Raw genomic sequence first — 11,861 nt, 5'->3', positions numbered from 1 at the left:
GTTTAAATCTTTCTATTCCCCACCATTCAGTCAGAGCTGAAGAAGCTTCTAGGATCAGAAGAAAAGAAAAACAAACTCCAACTGCCTTTGGGATACTAGATAATTTTCTTTTAGGCTTAATGGATAAATAACTTGAAAAAAACCAGAACATTGATGTTATATTTGTTGATGGTGGCACTTTATGCACAAAAATGGAAGAATATTTTCATTCCCACAGTGGATGGTTACAAAACCTGATGGAGTTAGCAGAGATGGCTATATTGACTGCCTTAATTAAAGAAAAGAACAAGATTAACCTAGAAACAAGGAGAAATTTCCCGACAGTGAGAACAATTAACCAGCGGAAAAAACAGTTTTTGCCGTCGGAAGTCGTGGGTGCTCCATCACTGGAGGCTTTCAAGGAGAGACTGGACAGCCATTTGCCTGAAATGTATAAGGTCTCCTGATCGAGCAGGGGATTGGACTAGATGGCCTCAAAGATCTCTTCCAACTCTTATTGCATATTCTACTTGCTTCTCTGCGTCTTCGCTGTGGAGGAAACCAAACAGCCCGACTTGCTCCCGGCTTCTCCTCCGACCTGCCCCCCACTCACCTGCCAGATGATGCTTGGATCCTTGGAAGACCGCGGGAGCCTCTCTGCACGCCACCCTCCTCCCATGAGTGATCCGGTAGAGGAAGTTCCTCTCTCCTTCTCCTCACTTCCCGGCCTTTCTAGCAATGCGGTACTTTGTGGCCTTAACTCCTTGAAAGCCGTGTTTTGCAGCAGTAGAGGTGCAAAATGAATAGCAAGCTGTCAACAGAAACCCCGAGGACGGGGTGCTTGTCCCAAAGCTTGTCTTTGTGTGATTACACACAGTAGGGAGCTTCAGTGCAGAGTCAGTTAGCAACCAAACAGAGATGCCAACAGGGCAGAAGTGAACATGAGTATAAGAGCTGCTTGAAACCTCCCTCAGCACTAAACAGTTAAATATGATGCTGCCCATGTAACAGGAAAAAAAACCCTGTCCCTTGTGGCGTCCCTTGTCAGGATCCCTCTCCATTGGAAATCTCTGAGTGCAACTGCTGATAGCAGTTAGGAAATACCCTCATTTAGGCTGGTGTAGAGCCTTGTTGTGGTGTCTGACGGCTCCTGTGCCTAATTTCATTTTATTCTTGGGGAAGATGCAACTCTCTTGGTGGAAAGGGGGAACCAAGTTGTTTTTTGGGTACAGCTTCATTTTAGAGATGAAAACCCTTAAAACGGGACAAGAAGGGCAGGAAATGGATCATCTATTCTACTCAGAACAAGGGATTCTCCATATTGTTGGGAGAAGAGACCTGTGACTCCATGGGAGCCCCAAACCGTAGAGGGAAAAGCGACTAGCCCTTTTGCAGACCAAGAGTCAGTTATGCATTTTAATGCAATTTTAGTCAGAAAAGGTGCTACCAGACTCTTCTGGACATACTGCATAAGGTTAGATATTGTATTCAGCCAATTCCGGCGTCTAAGGCCTTCAATAGCGAATTCCTAATTTGCATTTAGAGGTGCAGATTGGCACACGCAACCTTCCTTTTCAATCTGGATCCTAGTTTTTGGTCTTGGGGCTTTGCATGAAGGGTGACGGTCCTTTGCTGTTCCCGGTTGAAGCACTTTTGCATCGCTCGGCGGCGCCCCAGTCGCCCCCTCCCCGCAGCGCTTCAGCGGAGAAGTTAAGCGCAGAGTTTTTGCGCCTAGAGAGGAGAAAGGGGGGCTGGCAATCCAGCTTCCTGCCCCTCCATCTCCCCTTCCTGGTCTCTCGACGCCTCTTACGCCAGGGCTGCGGAGATTCCCCTGGCACGGGAGGGGCGCCAGGTGGGCAAGGAGGCTCCGAGAGGGGGAGGGCAATCAGGAGGGGGGAATCCCCGGGGGGGGAAGGGGAGGGGGGAATCCCCGGGGGAGGGAGGGAGGGAGAGCGAGGTGGGTTTCCCCCAGTTGCGCCCCCTCCCCTTCCGAGTCTCCGCCTTTCCTCGCGGGCTTTTCTGCTCCGTGGGAAGCGCTGCGCCTTCGCTTCTCCTCCTCCTGGGTTGCGGCTTCCGCGAACGGCTCTCCGATCCCCTCCAGATCCTTCCCCCGAGCCCCCCTCCTGCCCCGCAGCCCCCCCTCTTGGCGCAGCCCGGCTCCCCCCTGGGGGCTCCCGGTGTTTCCCGGAAGGTTGGGCACCCACGTTCCCACGTTCCCCTGTCGCTGCTGGGGAGGATCAGCCTCCCAGTGGCTGGAGGGGAGGAAGAGGATCTGGGCCCAGAAGGATCGTGGCTGAAGGGGGCTTCCTCCCCGGGCATGAGCCATGCTAGGAGAAGGCCAGTGGCATCTGGAAGGCGGGTGACGGAGACCTTAGAGGCGTCCAGGTGGGCTTCCTTTGAGATGGAGCTCCTGCATCTGCCTCTCTCTCTGGTGACTGCTGCATCCCTGTTTCTCTCTGCCCACGTGGAGGAACAGCCGTGTCTGCAGAGGTTTCCAATTTTAATTGCAGCTCTTTTATGGGCTGTACAATCTTCACTGAAAAAGAAGCTCTCCAGTGTTTCTTACACACAACTTGCCAAAGAGATCAAGATGCTTCTGTGGTGTATTTAGAAAGATGAAATAAAATAATTTTAAGTCAAGTGATAGGTCCGGGAGCTCTAATTGCCTCCACTTTTCTGAGATCGTTCTCAAAACAACCCAAATGCAACTGATTGATGTTCAAAGGACAGTGGGAGATCCAGGGGAGAAAGGAGGAATTTATTTTGTGACTTTTACAAGCAAAATGTTAAAACTGGATTTCCCACTTCTGTACCCACATGGCTTTTCAGTAACGTATTCTCGTGGAGGAAAAAATAAACCCAGGAGCTTCTCTTGTTAACTAGCAGAGTGGGGCAGAATACAGAATGGGGCAGATACAGAAATGAGCAGGCACTGTGTAACTTACTGTAAATAAGAAGCTGTTTTGGCTTTATACAAGTAAAATGCAATAAAGATTATTAACAAAGTGCTTTGACATTTTAACTTTGCTGTTGGTTCACCTGTTAACTAATTTGCCTCTCTATCTATCAGATAGATGAAGGTTAAATTGGTTGTAAATAGAAGTAGAACTTTATTAATTTTTGGCCTGCTTCGTAAGGGAAGGAAAGTAATATTGCTCCAATATATTTATGAATATTCAAGTGGACGGCAATAATATATGTAAATCTGGTTTTGTCTTTTGATGCACATTTTTTCTTTCTATTTAAATGTTCTGTATATCCTTGTTTTTTTTTTAAGTTTGTAATTTTTTTTCCAAATTTTTTTTTTAAAAAAGCCACTTTATGATAATCGAATTCATGGGGCTGCTCTTTATCTCTTTTCTAAACTGCTTCTGAATTCATGGAAACATAGCATTATAGGCTTGGAAGGGACTCTGGAGGTCTTCTAGTCTAACCCGCTGCTCAAGTCAGAGGCATTATACTATTCCCACTCAAATTCCCACTCAAGGTTCTACATTTAGGCAGGAAAAATCAAATGCACAGGTATAGTATAGGTGGTACCTTGCTCAATAGTAGTAACTGTGAGAGAGATCTCGGAGTCCTAGGGGACAATCACTTAAATATGAGCCAGCAGTGTGCTGCAGCTGCCAAAAAAGCCAACACAGTGCTAGGCTGCATTAACAGAGGGATAGAATCAAGATCACGTAAAGTACTAGTACCACTTTACAATGCCTTGGTAAGGCCACACCTGGAATACTGCATCCAGTTTTGGTCACCACGATGTGAAAAAGATGTCGAGACTCTGGAAAGAGTACAGAGAAGAGCAACAAAGATGATTGGGGGACTGGAGGCTAAAACATATAGGGAACAGTTGCTGGAATTGGGTATGTGTAGTTTAATGAAGAGAAGGGTGAGGGGTGACATGATAGCAGTGTTCCAATATCTCAGGGGCTACCACAAAGAAGAGGGAGTCAAGCTATTCTCCAAAGCACCTGAAAGCAGGACAAGAAGCAACGGATGGAAACTAGTCAAGGAGAGAAGCAACCTAGAACTAAGGAGAAACTTCATGACAGTTAGAACAACTAACCAGTGGAACAACCTGCCTCCAGAAGTGGTGAATGCTCCAACACTGGAAGTTTTAAAGAAGAGACTGGAGAGCCATTTGTCTGAAATGGTATAGGGTTTCCTGCCTGAGCAGGGGGTTGGACTAGATGACCTCCAAGGTCCCTTCCAACTTATTATTATATTAAATTGTTGTCCAGTCCATTTCTGAAATAGACCTCATTTTAAGAAGCTTCCACCCGTTACGTCTTGTCCTGCCCACAGGTGCCCTAGAGAATAAGTCAATCCATTCTTTGTGACAGACGCTCAAGTAAAAGATTGCCGGCGGATAACACCCAGGGGGAGGGCCCTCTCAGTAGGTGCGCCTGCCCTCTGGAACCAGCTGCCCGTGGAGCTTAGGACTGCCCCCGACCTTCGTTCATTTCGCTGGGACCTGAAGACCTGGTTCTTCAAGCCCTCTGGCCCAGGCTGAGAATTTTAATTTTAATTGGGGGTTTTACTTTTGTTCAGGGATTGATTTAATCTTTTTAATTGTTTTTTAACTTTTGTATTCCTTGTTTTAAATACCCTGTAAACCGCCCTGAGTCCTTCGGGAAAGGGCGGTATATAAATCCAAATAAATAAATAAATAAATAAATAAATAAATAAATAAATAAAGTAAGTAAGTACTGGAAGACAGCTATCATGTCCCTCCTAATGACCCTTTATCATCTTTGTTTCTCTTCTCTACACACAACAATTTTTTTCTATCATGGTGACCAGTACTGGACACTTTATACTAAGACTGGTGTCATCAGCACTGTGTAAAACAATTCTATCTCTACTTGTTGTCTAAACACTATTCCTTCTTGATGCAGCCTAGGACTGTATTGGCTTTTTTGTGGAGCTGCAGCACAATACTGTCGCAAGTGGTACTTCTCCACTTAACATGCGGCCCAGGGATACATGGCCTGCCCTTTTGGAGATCTGGAGGCAGCCACCATTTTCAAGGCACAGAGAAACCCTTAACACAGTCTATAAAGTGTTAATGTAGCAAAACAGAAGAATCTATCTCACTCCCACGTGACAGTGACCCAGAAGCAGCTGCCATTTTGACACAGAGGCAGGCATAGCAAAATGGCAGCTGCTTCCACAACTCCACTGCATGGCCCAGGGACGAATACGGGGTACAGTTCAAAGTAATGGTGGCTTCCATGATGCAGTCACGCAGTGAAGAGATCCGTGTCCTGCCCTGTTTCCCCACTGAAGTTCAGAGATCTTCAAAAGGTATGGAGGAGGAGGCTGTGATGCCTGGTAGGGGGGGAAGTTGGGACTAAGAATTGCAGGGATCCCAAAGGTTAGAATAGGGGAGGCCTTTGGAAGGCAAATCTGGGCCTGCGATAGGCCTCCAAGAGCTTCCCCAAACTCTTGAGGTAGCCACTGTTGCGCTTAACAACTTGCACATTCATTTGAGGGCTTCATCAGAGAGAGAAAAGGGTGTGGGTAGTTCAGTAAGGTAATCTTAATTAATTACCATTACAACATGCAACCAAAATTGGCAGATTACAGTTTTTATCTCGAGGATTACTTATTGGTGGCAAGGGAATTAGGGTGCTCATAATCTGCAGGACAACAAGATAAAAGACAGAAACTCCACATGTTGGAATTCCATAATCAATATACAAAACCCAACAGCCTTTTTGAGGAATTCCACAACTTCTGCAAAAGAAAATATCCAGTAATTTCTGCTAATAACCAGAAACAGGTAGTTAGCCTTTATCCAACTAAAAGTTTCCACTTTTTTCCCTCCACCTACTAGTCTCAATTTGAGATGAGCTGAATAAAAAGGATCAGGCCAGAGTCAGTTTCTCACACTCTCAAAGGGAGATCAGGAACAAAATTCAAGCCTTGTCTAAATTCATCAACATTTGCCTCATGTGGCTTTTCTAGTAAGCAATAAGGAGTGATTTACGCCTGAAGAACCGTCCACAGACTGGACATTTGAAAGACCATTTGAGTCCTCTGGTGTCTCACCAGGATTGAATTGAGGAAATATTTCCCACAATCAGAAACCCTTTTTATCTCCTGTGTGAGTCTTCTGGTGTACTACCAGATGGGAAAACTGACTGAAACTTTTCCGACAATCAGGACATTGAAATGGTTTCTCTCCTGTGTGAGTCCTCTGGTGAATCACCAGGTGGGATTTCTGACCGAAACATTTCCCACAAACAGGACATTCAAAAGGTCTCTCTCCTGTGTGAGTCCTCCGATGTATCACCAGGACAGAATTTTCACTGAAACGTTTCCCACAATCAGGACATTGAAAGGGTTTTTCTCCTGTGTGAGTCCTATGGTGAATCACCAGATGGTAATTCTGACTGAAACTTTTTCCACAAACGAGACATTTAAAGGGTTTCTCTCCTGTGTGAGTCCTCCGGTGTATCACCATGTTGGAATTCCCACTGAAACTTTTCCCACAATCAGGACATTTAAAGGGTTTCTCTCCAGTGTGAGTCCTCTGGTGTATCATGAGAGTACACCTTTTCATGAAACGTTTTCCACAATCAGGACATTCAAATAGTTTCTCTGTTGTGTGAGTCTTCTGGTGACTCATGAGCTGGAATTTTGTAATGAAACTTTCCCCACAATATGGACACTGATATGATTTCTCTCCTGTGTGAGTCCTCTGGTGTTCCACGAGATTGGAACTGTGACTGAAACGTTTCCCACAAACTGGACACTCATACGATTTCTCTCCTGTGTGAGTCTTCTGGTGTTTCACCAGGTTGCAATTCTGACTAAAACTTTTGCCACAAAGAGCACATTCAAACGGTTTCTCTCCTGTGTGACTCCTCCGGTGTATCACCAGGTTGGAACTGTGACTGAACTTTTTTCCACACTCAGGACATTCAAATGGTTTGTCTCCTGTGTGTGTTCTCTGGTGAGTCATTAGCTTGAATTTTGTAATGAAACTTTTGCCACAATCAGGACATTCAAATGGTTTCTCCCCGGTGTGACTCCTCTGATGTACCATGAGCAGGCATTTTTTATAGAAAGTTTTTCCACAATCAGGACATTCAAAGGGTTTCTCTCCTGTATGAATCCTCTGGTGTACCACCAGGTGTGAATTGTAACTAAAACATTTCCCACAATCGGAGCATTCAAAGGGTTTGTCTCCTGTGTGAGTCCTCTGGTGAATCACCAGGTGGGAATTCTGACTGAAACTTTTTCCACAAACGAGACATTTAAAGGGTTTCTCTCCTGTGTGAGTCCTCCGGTGCATCACCATGTTGGAATTAGCACTGAAACTTTTCCCACAATCAGGACATTTAAAGGGTTTCTCTCCAGTGTGAGTCCTCTGGTGTAGTATGAGAGTAGACTTTCTCATGAAACGTTTTCCACAATCAGGACATTCAAATGGTTTCTCTGTTGTGTGAGTCTTCTGGTGTTCAACGAGATTGGAACTGTGACTGAATCGTTTCCCACAAACCGGACACTCATACGATTTCTCTCCTGTGTGAGTCCTCTGGTGTCTCACCAGGTTGCCATTCTGACTAAAACTTTTGTCACACAGAGCACATTGAAATGGTTTCTCTCCTGTATGAGTCCTCCGGTGTATTACCAGGTTGTAATTTTCACTGAACCTTTTCCCACAATGTGGACATTCAAAGGGTTTCTCTCCTGTGTGAGTCTTCTGATGTTTCACCAGGTTGGAACTTTGACTGAAACATTTTTCACAATCAGGACATTCAAATAGTTTCTCCCCGGTGTGACTCCTCTTATGTACCACGAGCAAGTATTTTTTAATGAAAGTTTTTCCAGAATCAGGACATTCAAAGGGTTTCTCTCCTGTGTGAATCCTCTGGTGTATCACCAGGTGTGAATTGTATCTAAAACATTTTCCACATTCAGAGCATTCAAAGGGTTTGTCTCTTGTGTGAGTCCTCTGGTGACGTGTGAGCTGGAATTTTGTGATGAAACTTTCCCCACAATATGGACATTGATATGATTTATCTCGTAAGTGAGTCCTCTGGTGTTTCAACAGGTCAGAATTGTGACTGAAACTTTTCTCACAAACTGGACACTCATACGATTTCTTTGCTATGTGAGTCCTCTGGTGTTTCACCAAGTAAGAATTCTCACTGAAACCTTTCCCACAATCAGGACATTCAAAGATGTTTTTTTTCCTCTCCATCGTCAGGTGTATCTTCAGGCTGGAGTTCTGACTGAAATTTTCCCCCAAATCAGAGCTTTCCAAGGGTTTTCTATGGTAAGAGATAAATAATAATAATAATAATAATAATAATAATAATAATAATAATAATAATAATAATAATAATTAATAATGATGATGATGATGGAAGGTATCTTTGAGGTCATCTAGTCCAAACCCCTGCTCAGACAGGAAACCCTATACCATTTCAGACAAATGGCTGTCCAATCTCTTCTTAAAAACTTCCAGTGTTGGAGCATTCACAACTTCTGGAGGCAGGTTGTTCCACTGGTTAATTGTTCTAACTGTCAGGAAGTTTCTCCTTAGTTCTAGGTTGCTTCTCTCCTTGATTAGTTTCCATCTATTTCTTCCTGGCCTGCCTTTTCATGTACACGTAGTCCTTGACTTACAACGACAACTGTGCCCTAAATTTATGTTGCTAAGCGAGGCACTTGTTAACTGAGCTTTGCCCCATTATACAATTTTTCTTGTCAATTTGTTAACTGCATCACTGTGGTTGTTAAATTAGGTTAAGTGAATCTGGCTTCCCCATTGACTTTCTCAGAAAATTGCAAAAGGAGATCACGTGACCGCAGAACACTGCAACTGTCATAAATGTGAGTTAGCTGCCAAGCATCCAAATATAAATCACATGACCATGGGGATGCTGCAATAGTCGTAAGCTTCAAAAATGAGTCATAAGTCACTTATTTCAGTGCCGTTGTAACTTCGGTCACTATATGAACTGTTCTAAGTCAAGGACTACCTGTAAAGTTCCCTTGAGTTCTGCATAGTCTACGTTTTCCAGTTTGAAATCTCTTCTTGATCACCTTTTGGAGAAGGAGAGGAGTTATGTGGGGGTTTTTGAAGGAAATGGAAAATATTTTCATTTCAGGCTTGATGTCCTTTCGTTTTTAACGTTGCTTGTTATTCTCAGTTGTCTGGAGTGCTTTTATTGGCATCTTCTTTATCTATAAGATTCAAAGAAAAGTGTAACTTATTGTTTATAAAATGGTTGCTGAACATGTGAAAAATGAAAAACACATACATTAAAGATAAAAAGCAAACATGCCACAATGCTAAAATAACCTCTTACATTAATTATGATTAATTTGACACATTGCAAGATTACTGAGATTCAAGTTCACATTTGCATTACTGCCTTGTCATGGCGAAGGGGCTTGCATAATTCAATAAAGCTATGAGCTATGCCGTGCAGGGCCACCCAAGACGGAAAGGTCATAGCAGAGAGTTCTGACAAAACGTGATCCACTGGAGAAGGAAATGGCAACCCACTCCAGTATCTTTGCCATGAAAACCCTATGGACAATACCAAAAGGCAAAACGATATGACGCTGGAAGATAAGCCCCTCAGGTCAGAAGGTGTCCAATATGCTACTGGGGAAGAGCAGAGGGCTAGTACTAGTAGCGCCAGAAGGAATGAAGTCATTGGGCCAAAGCCAAAAGGACGCTCAGCTGTGGATGTGTCTGGTGGTGAAAGGAAAGTCCGATGCTGTAAAGATTTTTTCTCCATAGGAACTTGGAATGTAAGATCCATGAATCAAGGAAAGTTGGACATGGTCAAACAAGACATGACAAGACTGAACATCGACAACTTAGGTATCAGCGAACTAAAATGGACAGGAATGGGTGAATTTAATTCAGATGACCATCAGGTATACTACTGCGGGCAAGAATCCCTCAGAAGAAATGGAGTAGTCTTCATAGTCAATAAAAGAGTAGGAAAAGCAATACTGCTGCATGACTTTGGCTTGACTAATCTAAAGAAAAGAAGAAATAGGGGTGACATGATAGCACTATTCCAGTATTTGAGGGGTTGCCACAAAGAAGAGGGGTCAAATTATTCTCCAAAGCACCAGAAGGCAGGACAAGAAACAATGGTTGGAAAATAATCAGAGAACCAACCTTCAATTAAGGAGAAACTTCCTGAGACGGAGGCCAATTAATCTGGGGAACAGCTTGCCTTCAGAAATAGTAGGTACTCCATCACTGGAGATTTTTAAGAAGAGACAGGACTGCTCGAGCAGGGGGTTGGAATAGAAGACCTCCAAGATCCCTTCCAGCTCTATTCTATTCTAATATTTGTTTCTTAAGGGCTATCTAGACGTCAGCAGAAGACGTTGCTGGATGTTTAATTTTGCAGAATAGCGTGCATTTCTGTAAAAATCTTTTTTGGGAGTGTTCTTTGCATTTTTATCATGACAGATGATAGAAATGCCACATGCAGAGTCCCAGCCCTTTTAACAGCTATACTGGACTTAATGCGGACTAAGAGAAAAGAAATGAAAGAGCGACAGACATATTAGGGGGCTTCAGGCTAAAACATACAACGATGGTTGCAGGAATTGGGTATCTCTAGTCCAGGGGTCGGCAACCCGAAAAAGGAAAAGAGCCACTGGGAACCGGTTCCATCACACACACAAAAACGTGGGAGCCCCATGCGCAAAACGGTTTTTTCTTGCGCATGCGCGGACGCCCGCAGTTGCCACCTTCCTGTGTGTGTGATGGAACCGGTTCCCAGTGGCAGCGGCGCCGCCACCTTCGGCAGCCTGTAAACGTGCCGCGGCAGCTCTCCCAAAGAGAGGAGGGCGGCGGCCTGCAAACGGGCCGCGGCGGCTTTCCTCCTCTTTGGGGGAGCTGCCGTGGCACGTTTGCAGGCTGCCGAAGGCGGCAGCTCTGCAGGCGGGCCGCGGCAGCTGTCGCGGCCTATGGGCGCGACATTTGGCAGGGCCCTTCTTTGCAGCACAGCGCGAGGCCCTCACCCCCCACGGACGCGCCTTCCTCGCCACGGGAGCCACCCCCGCCATCCTCGCACACCACTAGCGCAGGCCCACCTCGTCTTGGGGGCCTGCCCTCCGCACACTGGCTGCATCCTCCGATCGACCGACGCCGCCAGGGAGACTGCCCGGTGTCGGGCTCGACATGTCCGACACCCGGTGAGGCCGCGGAGGGACTCACCGGGCCCCGTGACCAGCTGCCGGCGTCTGTATGCAGCCCCCACGTTACTGCGGTCTTCCACCGAGCCAGGGAAGAGCGCGGCCGCCGGGACGACCCAGCAGCCACCGGCGCCTCTCTCGATGCCCCAGCAGCCACCGGGGCCTTCCGGCAGGCCGGGGAGCAGCCATGGAAACGCGCAGCCGGCTGACATGACCCAGCGCCGACGCAGTAAGCCGAGGAAGAGCGGAGGGGTGGGGCAGGAGCGAGCATGCCTGTCCTGCTCCTTTTCTCTTCCAAGCGGCGCTGCTCAGGGGAGACGGCGACGACGACATCGGGGCTTGAGATCTCGCTTTCCCCCCCTCTTCCTCCCTCTCTCGTGCTTTACATACACACACACACACACACATGCACACACAAAAGCACAGAGTTCCCCTTCCCCCTTGTACAGGAATGAAAGGCCCCCTGAAGGAAGCACGGCCTCTTCACCGCACCGATCCGCTGAGGAGGTTTTTTCAATCGGGAGACGGGCAGAGCAAGATAGCCGAAGAAGAGACTCCTCAGACGGCGCCGTCTTTTTCTTCCCCTCCAGCTGCTGGCTCTGAGCCCCAGCTCGCGGGTCTGCCTGGCGGCTTTGCGCGAAGCTTGCCGGGGTCGTTTTGAGATTTACACGTGTCGTTCTCGGGGGGGGAAG

At 46.2% G+C, this 11,861-nt stretch overlaps 1 long non-coding RNA gene across 1 annotated transcript; it reads right to left on the bottom strand.

Moving 5' to 3' along the window:
- Positions 1–4,018: 4,018 nt before the first annotated feature.
- LOC308664099 lies at positions 4,019–11,513 on the bottom strand. The gene is made up of 3 exons (XR_014025603.1): positions 11,068–11,513; positions 9,043–9,183; positions 4,019–8,264 (listed from the first exon to the last, which is right to left on the bottom strand). It is a non-coding gene; the product is annotated as an uncharacterized lncRNA (long non-coding RNA).
- Positions 11,514–11,861: the final 348 nt, after the last annotated feature.

This window comes from Vipera berus (assembly GCF_964194415.1).
Source record: "Vipera berus genome assembly, chromosome: 2".
NCBI lineage: Eukaryota > Metazoa > Chordata > Lepidosauria > Squamata > Viperidae > Vipera > Vipera berus.
Note: the sequence above shows the minus strand (reverse complement) of the source record. Positions and strands in the feature narration are given on the sequence as shown.